This window comes from Puma concolor, chromosome D4, assembly GCF_028749965.1.
Source record: "Puma concolor isolate L17-30 chromosome D4, mPumCon1.1.hap2, whole genome shotgun sequence".
In the NCBI taxonomy this organism is placed as follows: Eukaryota; Metazoa; Chordata; class Mammalia; order Carnivora; family Felidae; genus Puma; species Puma concolor.
The window spans coordinates 15,383,112-15,398,016 of record NC_141679.1 but is presented as its reverse complement, the minus strand read 5'-3'; the positions used below and the strand labels follow the sequence as shown (position 1 = coordinate 15,398,016).

Genomic DNA, 14,905 nt, shown 5'->3' with positions numbered 1-14,905 from the left:
TCTCTGCTATTTTAACACACCTACAAAGCCACCGATTCAAATATATTACCTTCCTAAAAATTTCCATTCATGAGCTCTCAACTCATGAACAGCAATAATTCTAGAGAAATTAAACAGTCTAAATTAATCAGGCATAAACCTTCCCAGGTTGTCATATTTATCTAGCATGAACAGTTCTAATGAGATCTAATCACACCGCTATATTTTTATTTAGAGTTGCATATAGAATGATAGGTTAAAATATTTTCTTGCTTCATTTGAGCATACAAAACAAAACAAGGCAAGAAACACATTCCTACGTATAAATCAAAACATCAGAGACCATTGAACCCAGAAGTGCCAGGACAAAGCTGAGAATCCGTACAGGGCCAAGGCTGTAGAAATAGTTTCTGATAAAACTGAGGGGGTGATTCGAAGATAGAAATGGGAGAATTTGTAGCAAATTTGGTGATCTGGATTGGCCAAGGAAGACAGAAGACACCTGCAACCTAATTGAATTATTCGGGGTAAGACAGGCTATATGGTAGTTTGTAACAAAATAACCCCTGAACCCTTCTCTGTCTTCTCTGCACTGAAAATGTATACCTGTGCAAAGTTTGTCTCCACCCCCTTCTTAGTCAGGAGCACCGTGCTAAAATCACCAGAGACACTGACCGATGAGAGCCTCATCAGCCTGGCAGACCCAAATCTCCTGACCTCGCTTATTCCCAGCCATAGCTTCTCAACCAGCACCATTTTAAACGACATGGACACAGCAGCCAAGTTCACTGGGGCTGGGGTTTCCAAGGTAGGGGTGGCTGGCTCTGGGGCTAGAATTGGGACTATTTTGGGGAGCCTCATCATTGGTTATGCCAGGATCCCCTCTCTGAAGCTAAAGCTCTTCTCCTATGCCATTCTGGGTTTTGCCCTCTTGGAGACAATGGGGCTCTTTTGCCCGATGGTGGTCTTTCTCATCCTTTTTGTCATTGACAGAGTCATCTCCACCTCTCTGGGTCTTTCTCCAATGTCTCGTCTGCCCTGTATGTTCCCAGGCAGCCTGGGGAAAGTGGTTGGCTCAGGGTTTGAAGAAGGAAGACAAATAAACACTGTATTAATAAGGGGGGAAAAGACCCCAGAAAACTTAGGAGCTTAATATATAATAGTTGATTTCTTGGCCATCCAAGTAATATATAATTTGATAGCTCTCTAGAGCAGTGTTCATCCACTGATCCCTCAGATGTCCAGGCTTTTTCTATTTTACAGCCTCACCATTGAAAATCCTTGGTTTCCAGGGTGGCTGTGTCCGGACAAAAAGAGAGCTGGGGAACATCTGGACCTTTCACTGTGGAGGGAGGCTCCAAAGTGGCATGTGTACTGAGGCACAGACCATAGACTTTGTCAAATATTGCATATGCTTTCCTCCATATCCCAGTCTCCATTTAGACTCCTTTGGGCCAGTGGGTTATGAGCAAAAATGGTGTGTCACCTCTGGGATGAAGCATTGGGGGTGAGAGTCAGTATGGGGTTCTTCAAGCTTTTTCTCCCTCTGCTGTATGACTGCAGTTCCAAATGGTAGAACTACAAAAAAAAAAAAAAAAAAAAAAAATTTAAAGAACCTTATCCTCAAGTAATTGGAAGGTAACTGCCCTAGGCAACTATCAGACCCATAGATGGCTTTGTGTGGGCAAGAGAGGAAGTAAAGTTGTACGTGCTAAATCTTGAGATTGGGAGTTTGTTTCTGCTAACATAACCCAGCTTATCTTTACAGATGCCCCAGGGAAGATAAGCTCTTCAGAACCAAGTCTTCCAATGGAGGGGGTTCTGTGGAACTATTTTCTAGAATCCTATTGTTGTTGACATAGGAGTGCTATAACTCAAAGTCACAACATCACATGAACAAGGATAATGTTATGGGACTAGAAATATGTCTATCCAGTTTAGAAGCAGCCATTCATTTTAAATGCAATGAAAGAGGTAGTTCTCCCAAGAACAGTTTTTATCTTACCCCTAATCATTTTTTCTCCACTGTTCCTCCAGGATCCATAAGAATCTGGGTAACATGGTTTTTAACTGATGGCCAGTAGATGTTTTCACAGAAGATCTGAGCGGCTGTTTTCTCACAGAGAAGAATAAAAAACACTGAGTGAAGAGACATTCAGGTCTTTTTATTAAAATAAGTCGTCCTATTGCCTTTTCTGACACATCAAAAATATGTTCAAGTGTATTTTGTAATTGAACAGGATATAGATTATAGAACTGTGAACTCCTAATCTCCTTATATAAAAAAAAAGTATTTTTTAATATATTAACTTTAGATGTGTTTTCAAATATTTAGAAGTAGAAAGGGCCTAACCCTCTCTAAGATTAGAAACAATTCATGTTAGATATTCCCAGGACAAGTAAGGCTATAAAACTATTTCTAATAACTACAGATTTTAGTTTAAACATAAATTGCACATATTTGAAATTGCTTAATGGGAGACAGACATCCTCGCCTACAGGAGAGTCAAACCTCATAATCTGGAAATGTGCAGAGAAATCACTTATAATTTTGCTTTGAGTTTTGGATGCTTTGGTTTTAGTCAAGATGTATGAAGTCTGGCTTATGACTAAGAAAGCCACTTTTTCCTATTCATTCAATGGACGGTTAGCTACAGCTAAACCTAGATTAACAGTATTAACAGAGAGAATTGCTAAATTGCCAAATACTTTCCTTTTTAAGCCAAAGAAGAGTGCTACTTTAAATTTATAGGACTATTACAAACCTGAGAATTTTCAACACCCAAGGCAACGTAAGAGACAAGACTTAAAGACATCTTTTATAGAAGAATGTGGACAATAGTTGTGTTACACAGTGATAATAAAATACCTCTCTCCTTGTTTATATTTCTTTAATAATTACTTTTAAACATATTAGTCTTTTGAAAAACTTACCCTTTGCGATGCTACAGGGGAAAAAAAAATGACAGGTGAATATTCAGCATCTCTTACATTTCTCACATGCCAGGGGTACTTTTTCTTTGTCTCCATAATGTGGGGCTTGGTTGTGCAGCCTGGAATTATGAATGAGAAATGAAGCGGTAAGAATAGTAAGCTGAAACCTACCTCAACTACTTTTCACTGCTCAGGGCCAGGAGTTATTTGTTGAAAAGGAAGGATAAAAGGGTGGGCACAAGAGAGGCAAGAGTTTGTGCTGGGCTGAAAGAAGAGATTGAAGGTTTTAGAAGCTGAGGGAGAAGATTGGGACTAATTTGCTGTACCGTGATGTATAGTTCTCGGTAGCAATTGAATGGGAGGCAAGGAAGATTTTGTTTTTAAGTTTATTTATTTGGAGAGAGTGGACATGCCAGTGAGGGAGGGGCAGAGAGAGAGAGAGAGAGAGAGAGAGAGAGAGTCCTAAGCAGGCTCCACACTATTAGCCTGGAGCCTGATACGGGGCACAAATCCACAAACCATGAAATCATGAACCTGAGCTGAAATGAAGAGTCAGATGCTTAACCAACTGAGCCACCCAGGTGCCCCAGTAGGCAAACAGGGTTTGAAATGTTTGGTTATGTGTTGTGAATGGAAGTCTTCTTTTGGAGAAAATTCAGTAAAGATTAAAGAATCTCTCTGTCCATAAGAAATGACTTTTCTAAAAGTAATAAAAGGCTGAAATGGGTAAAAGAGTGATCAACTTTACCAGCTTTTCTGACTTTTAACAAGATTTTAATTTTCTATAAAAATATAGTTGACCAGACATCATTGCACTATACCAAGCTGATAAGACAACACCAAATGGTGATGGATTCACACGGTTAATCATTAATGAAAATTGTCAAAATAATAGGCTGGGATCAGGAGATGAGTTTCAGTGAGGAACACTTCCACGTACAAGGAAGATAAAATTTGCCTAACAAGAGCTTAGCAATAGAGAGGTAATTTTCTCACTTGACAAGAGATCTGAAAATGGGCCTCTGTTGGCATTTGTTACTTCGCTTACCTTTCTTTCATGATTGAAGAGTGTCTCTGACACCTTACACTGGCAGGTCCTTGAGATGGGAGTAACATTATCTTGGTCCTTACAGCTTATGACAAAGAAAGAGGGTGCAGAGAATGTAGAGTGGCCTCGAGAAGACAGTAGAAAGGCTTCTGTGTCATTCAACATTATCTATTTCAAGTTTGATTTCTAGGGATATACCAGAGAGAGCACTATTTTTAGCTGTTTATGATTTACCTGTCAATATTCTCACTATTCAGATATTGCCAATTAGCCTCGTTAACGCCAGGTCAAAATCAGAGTCAGGGAACAGAGGGTATATCTGGGCCCCGAGTCATGACTTATCCCTTTAATCCACTCTCCTCCCCAGATAAAAATCTTTTCACAAAACAGTACTGATTTAAGCAATTTAGCTTATATTTGCACTACTCAGAAAAATCAGGCTCTTTGATTCTCAGAATGAATGCCTCTTGGAGAATAACAGAGGGGAAAGTTGTATCTCAAGAACATTATTGGTAGCGTGAATTAGCTAGTGTATTTTATAATTCTGAGATCTTTAACAACAGGGGAAAAAAGGTGAAAGTTCTATAGGCACAGGTTGAGTTTAGCTTGGGTCATGCCTCACACTTTTTGTATTTCCACCTGGATGATGGAGATCCGAAAGCCTGAGGTGTTTTCCAACAAACAGAGTGAAGCCAACATAACCCATGCCACTCACTAAATGTGCTTTCAGGCATGTTTGAAATAACGCAAAAGGTTAAAGGCAACAGCATTTTTTTCTATGCACTGTTCTGGTAGAATTGCTTTCATCTGTCCCTGCTCAATGGCTATGAGCATCTTTCATCTGAGACATTGAAGTCTTGAGACATAGTAAGGAAGTGCTCATTGCAGGAGTATGTATTTTTGTCTTCATTACTGTGTGGGATTTGTTACCACATCTCTCATTTAGGGTTGGTTTGAAGTTAGACCTTGATCACTTCCAGATACCTTCCCATGAATGTTTTCCACCTGAGTGCACTTGTCTCTTTTGAAGTGCAAGAACTGGGAGCACCCTGGGTGAATGGACTTGGCATCAACAGAAAGCTGAGTTTTTTCAGGTGGCTCATTGGATAGAAAGAAAAGACTACAACTGTGGAAAAGGTATTTTTATTACACAACATGCAAATATTTGTATTAACTTGTAGAACAAGTTTGATAAAACACACCCCAAAGCAAGATAAATAACATACAAATAGCCTATTCTTTCTACTAATTCTAGCACAATAAAGAATGTTTTCAATTTCCTTATCATTACAGGGAGTATTCGAATAACAGCTTTTGTTGTTGTACTGATAAAATCTAAAGATGGCAGTAATTGATATAATCTAAGGGTGATAAGAATAGGAATAAATCACATACAAAGAGGTGTTATACTGACATTAGTCAACAAAACATAATCTGTTTTCAAAAAAAATGAACATAATCTATTTATTATTGATAATGATAATAATAGCTACTTTTTAATGAATGGCTTAATAAATGTTTGGTGACAAATAGATTTTATTTAAAAAATTTTTAACTACTTTATTGAGGTATGATTGACATACAAAAAATGGTATATAGTTAATGCCCACGACGTTTGGGTATAAGTATATATTTGTGCAAGTATCACCACAATCTATGCCATAAACATGCCCATAACCACCAAAACGTTCCATATATATATATATATATATATATATATATATATATGTTTAATTTTCCATTAGCCCATTTAATCCTCATACTGACCCTCAGCAGTCAGTAGGTATTGCTTTCACCAATTTACAAACGTGGAAAATGTACCCTGTAAGGAATAATCATTTGCCTGAAGTCAAACTGATTGAATGTTGTAGAGCTAGGAATGGGGCACAGGTTTTTAATACTTCAAAGACTCTTTATTTAACTATAATTATTATTATTATTTGCTTCTCAAACTTTAGAATATATTCAAAGAAAAAAAGTAAAAAAGTGTAAATATGTATGTTTGTATACATATACCTTATTTACAATAGAAATATTTTGAATTAAAATTTGTGAAGCATGTATCAATAAATAAAAATGTTTATAGTAGGATGGTAAGTGAAAAAAGCTCATTGTACAACACATAGTTGATTCGTAGCAATAAGTAGTAATTCTACTTCTCTGGACAGAGATTTGGAGACACATCTAAAAGAAAAAATAATTTATAAAAGTGAAGTGTTTATAAGATTTAAGCATTTTAAGCTATCTTAACAGTGCTTTCACTGTCTTATATGTGGACAGTGGAACAAAAATAAATGCTAATTATCTTATTTTTAGAAATATAGTAATAGGAATTTTCATTCATACATTCAAATTAAAGCAAAAGTTTCAAAATAAAAAAAAAAAACCCTGTTCCTTTACTCTCTCCCTCGTGTCATGTTTCTTGTGAATCATCTTCTAGATTCTTAATGGTGAAAGGCTCACAGATATAAATTATCAATTGCAAGTTTAGACTAGTGTTTTGGAAAAGGGCACTCCACAATGGGTGGATTACCTAAACAACCTGAAGTGAGCTGAAGAAGGGCATCCACATCCTGGGAATTACAGTGACATTAAGGTGGAATAGAGGAGTATGGACAACTTCTGAGAAATAGGAGAGTCTTTGAAGGAACCAGATAAATAGCAAAAAAAAAATGAGGGCCAAGACCTTGGAGAGAAGAGAGAACAGATATATTCAGTTCCTCTTTGCAAATTCACAAGCAGCAATGGAGAGGTCAAGATACCAAGGAGATATTTTATCTGTTTGTCTTATGGGGCTGAAGGAGAGGAGTGATGAGATACAGTTTGGGGACTCTTAGGAAAGAGAACTCTGGTAAACTTCCTTGCCTGTTAGCTTGAATTCTTATTTCCAAGAGCAATTTCTGAGGAATAGAGGTGAACTGGAAAGAGATCATGGAGGCCAAAGTGAAGCTTTATATCATGTCAATCTTTGGTTGGAACAAGGTAGTCATCTCCTACCCTAATAGCCTGCCAATGGCCAAATAAATCCACCATGGAGGCAATATCATCAAGAGACTTAAATTGTCACCTAAATGTATCATACTAAATTTCCAGCCTTTAATAACCAGATATGCTAGGGTACAAGACCAAGTAACTAAAAACCAAAAGAAAAAAGCTAGACAATAGAGAGACACAGAAGTTTTGGATGTTGAAATTTAAAATAGGTGAGAATAATAGTCTAAGAAATTAGATGGCAGAGATTTTCAATAGAATACTAGAAACCAGAAAAAAAGTCAAGTGAATATCTTAGAACAAAAAAAAAATAGCTAAGATTAAGAAATCAATAGTACTTTAATAACAGATTTTTACAAATGAAGAAAAGAGACAGGAACTGGGAGACAGGCCAAACAAAAATATCCCAAGGGGGTAAAATGGATGGGAAAAAAATTGTGAAAACATACATTAGTGACATGGTGAAGAGGTCTAACATATGTGAAATAAGAGTTCCAGAGAAGAGAGGGGGTGCTGCAATATTTGAGAATATAGTGAGCAACAATTTATCAAAACTCTTGCATGGCTTGGAAAAAGAGGATATATGTCCCAACTTATTTTATGAGGTTATTCTAATTTTGATATTAAAACCCAAGAAGAAAGACTACAGGAAATGAATATAGGCCCATCTCTTTTCTGAATATGTATGCAAAAATCACAAACAAAATGCAGGCAAATTGAATGCAGAGATAAAAAAAAAAGGATGATATCTATCATAACAAATTTGGGGTTATTCCGGGAATCCAACATAACACTCTAATTCACTAAATTAACAAAATGGGAGAGAAAAATTATCACAAATAGATGCAGATGTAATTTTATAAACTTTACATATACCCACGACACAGAAAACCTCTCAACAAAGTAGAAGTAGAAGAGAGGTTATTTACTATAATAAAGTTTATGTAAGGAAACACTACAGCAACCAGACATAATAGCAAAATATGGAAAGTTTTCCCTGAAATGAACAAGACGTGGAACAAAGGTGTCCATTATCACCACCGTTATTCAACATTGTCAGAGGTCCCAAGTAAATAAATGAAAGGCATATAAATTGCAGAGGAAGAGATAAAACATTATGAAATGCAGTTGACATGACAGTGCACACTAAAATTCACCCCCCCCCCTTAACTATGCCACCTATTATGATTTGTAAATGTATTTAGCAATGTTGTTGGGTCTAAGATAAAAAATATATAAAAAAATAAAAATAAAACCAGGTGTATGTTTCAGTAGAATTTTAGGACTGTATTCAAAGGTGAATCACAGAATTGTCGAAGTGGTGGCAGAATATAAATTTCAAAAAAAAAAATGTAAGGAATAGAAGACATCGTGAGACATAAGCAATTTTTTACAACATAGGAAACATTCATTAACTAAGCCTTTGATGTGTCTCAGACACTGCATTGGACTTCAAAATGGTATGAAGTGAGGTAGGGGCGCCTGGGTGGTGCAGTCGGTTAAGCGTCGGACTTCAGCCAGGTCACGATCTCGCGGTCCGTGAGTTCGAGCCCCGCGTCGGGCTCTGGGCTGATGGCTCAGAGCCTGGAGCCTGTTTCCGATTCTGTGTCTCCCTCTCTCTCTCTGCCCCTCCCCCGTTCATGCTCTGTCTCTCTCTGTCCCAAAAAATAAATAAATGTTGGAAAAAAAAAAAAAAGAGCGTTGGGTTAAGAGATGTAACCAATTTCTGTAATTAGACACTATAATTAGTAGCTAAGATTAAAAATCAAAGACCTTGAACTAGCTAATAATTTTTTTCATAAGCTGGAATTTGAAGGAGACTATATTTATAACATATTGGTATAAGTAAAAACATGAGGCAGGAATCTTTGTTTTGTTCATGGATATAGCCCTTGAATCTGGTATAACACCCAACATGTAATAGTGCTCAAAGAATATCTGAGCTCCTCAGAATCTTACAAGTTTCTAAACATTTTACTCAAATTAGATAAAAATGACAAGGACAAATATAGTTCTTATTTTGAGCCAGGTACGGTTTTAGGTGCTTCACTCATACAAATTCATTTAATTTGTATGAATTAGGTGCTTGTGAATTAGGTGCTATTTTTATTCCCATTTGATAGATGAGGAAACAGAAGCTGTAAGCAATGTGCCCAAGGTTACACAGCTAAGTGTAGGAGCTGGGATTTGAACTTAAACCAGCCACCTCTGAGCAACGTGATCTTAAACAGTGTGCTGCACTGCCTCGTGGGACCTTAGGAATGATCTAATCTGAATTCAAGCCTCACCCAAGATCTCAAAGCATTATTGACACAATATGTCAGATTAGATACTCATGCTTCCAATTCCCAGTGTCACATTCCTGCCCACTCTGTATTACACTGCAGCCCTTTACTTATTTATTTTTAAGTTTATTTATTTATCTTGAGAGAGAGAGCTCACGTGCAAGCAGGGGAGGGGCAGAGAGAGAGGGAGAGAGAGGTAATCCCAAACAGGCTCCTCACCTTTAGCAAAAAACTCGCCGAGCAGCTCGAACTCACGAACCTTGAGATCATGACCTGAGCCAAAACTAGGAGTCACTCTCTTAACCTAATGAATGACCCAGGTGCCCCACAGTCCCAGTCCTTTAAAGGAAAGACTAACAGTCCAGTCATGGGGAGGGCCAGAGGGAAGGGTGGTTAGAGATGTTTGTGCAGTTTTAAATAAATAATAGAATTAATGTAATGATATTTAACCATTTTTAAGGAGCTAGTCATTCAACCTGTTGGACACAACAGGGGTCAGATTAAACAAGAGTTCTTGAACAAAATCAACATGGTAAAAATTTGGACGTAACATGTTTAAATGAAGACAAGAATCCACCTATAAAAAGCAGAATCAAAGTGTAAAAGTTGCCAATATAGATAATAGAATCTTTAGGGCAAGTTCATTATCAAATAATGAGTCTTTGTCAAATAACTATCTAAATACACAAAACAAAAAAACGTATGAATCATAACTTCATTTAAACAGAGCTTATGCTTCTGGTTCATGTTTCTTATAAAATGAATTTCATGTGCAGTTTCCAAAAATTAAATGAAATTACTTAATCATTCAACTTCCATTTTGATAACAGTATTGATATAGAGGACCCACCTTAGCTTTTGTAGTAGCATATACTGATGGGAATCTTGATTAATAAGAGATTTGGATCTAGAGAATCTTTCCTTATACCTCCAAATGCAATCATAAGGCATTTTGTGTTAGATGTTGCAGTAAATGCAGAATCAGTGCCATTAATAAAGCCACATTGTAGACAGATTCGGCTTATTGTTCCCTACTCAGCTTCTTGATGAGTCTCAGCCTCTGTCAGTTTCCCAGTGTTCTAGTTGGGTGACAAGACCACTGACCACTCCAGGTTCCCAGAACATTCTGCTGTAGGCCAGGCCAGCCAGAGCAGAGCAGAACAGCAGGCTCTCCTTAGACTTCTTAACATAAAGATCACAGGTTGAGTGACATCAGTGCCTTTAGCATGTGGCGAAATTAAGCAAGATTTTGTTCTCAAGTGCAGAGCATGGGAACGAGGAAGAGGAAACTTCTAGGTGAAGAGAGAATAATCTCATATACTTGACATGCTAGAGACAGGGAGAAAAGCTGAATAAGGGAGTAATTCAGGAGAAGATAATTAATAATTACATGGGAACGGCAGTTGAGAGATTAAGGCTGAAATGTCAGATTAACCACTTCTTGGTCATGCGAGTCTTAAGAAGTCTCCTACCTTCTCTGAGTAGTGATTCCTTCACCGGAATATGTGGTTAATAGAACTGAGGGTGAACATGATTCTTAGGAATTAAATAAGATAATGTCTGATAAGAGCCTATACATAGTAGATGATAAACATTTTTGAGAGAAATACTGAAAATGGGGTGCTACGTTTTGAAAAGTTGGTTTTATGTCATATGGACTTTTCTCTTTGTACTTTTTAATTTTTCTATGTTTCTCCAAATTTCTGCAGATGATAAGGATATGTACCACATACAACATAAATACAGACAAATAACCAAGCACATGGAGTTTATGAGAAAAGAAGAGATAAATAATGATAAACATATTATACCATATGTGTTTATGGTATACCATATTATATACCATAGTATATATGTACCATAGTAATGCTGTGGTCCATAAATGCTAATGATTTACCATTATTCCAACTTATTACTTAGTATTATAACTGACTCGCTGTTACAAAATTGTAATGTGTGCTATAAAGTGTCTTACGTTACTCATTCATGCATCTCAATTTGTCTGATTGGCCGATTGGCATATTTCCCAATCAAAACCTAGTTTTTATTTTGGTAGAAGTTACCACTGAGGTACAGGTCCTTGCACGAAATGAACCTACAAAGTCACGCTGCAGGGACAGGTGACAGCTCCCCCTACTGACCAAAAATGTAGACGACACTATGCATATTTAGACAAATACATACACATACACACCACACATATGCATGCACACGTACAAAAACACCACCTATTCACATCTTCACTCCTGCCCTACATATATAGGCTTAAAAAGTGCTGAGCATATGGCAGGTAAGTTGATATAATTGAAAGGCATCCTCTTTCTGTGAAAAGCAGGAGTGCACTCCAGGTGGACTAATTTAATAACAACCACATGGGGGTGCCTGAGTGGCTCAGTCAGTTGAGTGCCACGTCATGATCTCATGCTTTGTGAGTTTGAGCCCCGCGTCGGGCTCTGTACTGACAGCTCAGAGCCTGGAGCCTGCTTCAAATTCTGTGTCTCCCTCTCTCTCTGCCCCTCCCCTGCTCACACTATGCCTCTCTCTCTCTCTCTCTCAAAAAAAAAAAAAAAAAAAAAAAAAAAAAAACTAAATAAACATTAAAAAAATAACAACCACGTAAATCTACATGTCAAGCACTAAGCCTAGATTTTAATTTCAACCAGGTAAGAAGTACTCAGGGATAAACATCTGCATTAAGCTTAAGTGCAGCTATTTTTTTTTTTCATACTCTTAATGGTTTCTAACTGTTCCAGACTCTTTTTAATTTACTGAGCTCTTCGACATTCAGTGGGATGCTGAGTACTAAGGATACAGCAGTGACTCAAGCAGGCAAAATCTCTTCCTTCGTGGAGATTATATTCTAGTGGGGAGAAATAAACGTTCACATCAATTCACACTGATCTCTGAAGTCTTCAAGGTATGAAACATGTCAAACAAGTAGAAGTGAGTTTTAATTGTTCCTTTAAGGGAACTTGGAAATGTGAGTTTTAATTCTATGACTGCTTAGGCACTGTAGCTGACCTGCTCCTTAGGAAATTGATAGCTCTATTTCTAGTTTCCTGCTGATGTTTTTAAGTAAGTTCAAAGTGCTAATAGAAATATTATGAAAATCAGATATTATAATATGAAAAATGTAAAAATCAGTGGTGCCCGTGATACGGAATTCAGTGGGAGATATGCCCATGCAAGGGCACTTAACTGTTCTTTCTTTAAGACCTTGATCCTTTCCGTCTTCCAGTATTTGAGCCCTCTCTATCACTAAATTTATCATTCTCCTCATTTACAGGGAGTTACGGAGAAATACTAAATAAAGCATGATCTGCAAAATCCCCGTAATCCTCAAAAGAGCAGGAAAGATCGCCAAAACAAAAATGCCTGTGTGCAGACCCTAGTGGGGGTTTGTGTTTAAGGTTACCTTCTGTTCAAGCTCTGTTTTTAAGCTACTCAGATTAGACTTTTGAAGCCGAAAGGTTACCTTTCTGAGGCTGATATGTGAGCATATTAATTAAGTCCAGAACTGGCCACAACTGGCCGTTGCGTTGCCATTTAGTTTGAGGCTGGCGTTGATTACCATTGGGGCAGATGGTGACTCACCACCTGCGCCCGAGCACGTGGGAGGCAGGAGACCAGTGCTCTCAGCTGCTCCTCTGTTCCCAACAGCAGCACAATAAGAAATGGGTGGCCTTGACCCCGTTACGCGTTCTTCTCTTCTTCCTCTGCTATTTTCATTCTCAGTTGAGAAGAGAAATGGTTCAAAACTGTTTGCAGCAAGACTCTTGAGGCAAACTAAAACATGCAGTGGATACATTCTAGTACTTTCTCAGCCTCCAAGATTCTTACCCTAGTGCTAAAGAGTTACGCTTCATGCGACTGCCATGACTTTATTCCAACTTTTTTTTTCTTGTTTGCAGAAAGCTACTGTTTTAATCATGCACTTGTATTTTTAAAAGCCAGAAACAGCAGTTGTAGGTCATTTATAGAATTCTATATTTCTTCGAGTGTCGTGTTGCTGTTTGGTCTCCTGGAAGAGGAAACAAAGACTTTGCAGCCAGAGCTCACTTCTGAAACTTCTTCACACTCTGAGACAGTCCCATGTTGTGTGACAAAGAACTCACCACAGAGATACCTGATGGGAGAATTAGGAGGTCAGGCACACAGGTCTCACTGGCTCAAATCAAGGTGTCAGTAGACCTGCATCCTTTCTAGAAGCTTTCGGGGACACTCTGTGTCCTACCTTTGGCAGCTTCTAGAGCTGCTCCTATGCCTTGGATTGTGGACCTCTCCCTCCAGCTTTGAAGCCAGCAACATAGTATCTTTCTGACGCCTCTTCCTTGTCACATCCCTGTCCCTGTCTTCTGTCTCCCTCTTCCACTCTTAAGGACCTTTGTGATTACATGAAACCCACCTCCCTAATCCAGAAGAATCCCCTTAATTTACGATCAGCTGATTAGCAACTTTAATTCTATCTGCAATTTCAGTCCCCTTTTGCCATGTAACCTTAACTTATTCACAGGTTTTGGGGGTTTAAGACATCCAGTGGGAGACCATGTTTGGGATGCCTTATTCTGCCTGCCACAGAGATAGTGGGTGAGTAATACTTATGTAAAGTTGATAGTGTAGGGTAAGTTTGTATATCCACATAGCCACACTTGAATTAAAACCTTCAACCTCACCTCCAGATCATGGGGTGATTTGACAGCTCATTTTGGTCACTATTAATTGGACCAAATGCTATATCTGAATTGTTCATCCCTGTGTTAATAATTCACTCAATTTATATTCTAGCATGCAGACATGATATTAATATTAGTCCTTAGAAATCCACTTTAAAATTCCTGAGAATGGGGCCCCTGGGTGGCTCAATTGGTTGAGCGTCCAACTTCGGCTCAGGTGACGATCTCGCAGTTCACGGGTTCGAGCCCCGGGCTGGGGTCTGTGATGTCAGTGCAGAGCCTGCTTTGGATCCTCTGTCCCCCTCTCTCTGTCCCAGCCCCACTTGTGCTCTCTCTCTCTCTCTGTCTCAGAAATAAATAAACATTAAAAATATTTTAAATTTCTGAGCCCATAATCGATGTTAAAGTATCTTTCTCTATCATTTGCATAGATATACAAAGACAACAAAAATGTTTGAGCGATGAAAAATCCTTGTTCTGCTTTTGCCTTCTTCCAAGGCAAGCAGGCTCTGAGGAACAAAAATGACTAACTTATGGAAGAAAAGAAAAATACCCTTCCCCAAGCAAACAAACAAACAAACAAACAAACAAAGAGAAATAGGAGAGAGAAAAGGTAGGTTTAAAAAAAAGCGTACTTTACTATTCATGGTGTGAGGCCAGCAGAGTTGCAGGGAGAAGCTTGTATATTGGCTCCTTGCTATGGCTCAAAAGTCTAATTTGCTCAAAAGTTTAATTTGCAGGGGCGCCTGGGTAGCTCAGTCGGTAGAGCGTCTGACTTTGGCTCAGGTCATGATCTCGTGGTCTGTGAGTTCGAGCCCCATGTCGGGCTCTGTGCTGACAGCTCAGAACCTGGAGCCTGCTTCAGATTCTGTGTCTCCCTCTCCTTCTGCTCCTCCCCCGCTCATTCTCTGTCTCTCTCTCTCTCTCCTTCAAAAATAAATAAAAAAACATTAAAAAAATTTTTTAAGTTTAATTTGCAGTTTTAGTGAATAATA

General features: G+C 38.2%; 1 pseudogene; it reads left to right on the top strand.

The window, feature by feature from the left end:
• The first annotated feature begins 418 nt into the window (after positions 1-418).
• LOC112868626 (ATP synthase F(0) complex subunit C2, mitochondrial pseudogene) lies at positions 419-1,132 on the top strand (annotated as a pseudogene).
• The last annotated feature ends 13,773 nt before the right edge of the window (positions 1,133-14,905 follow it).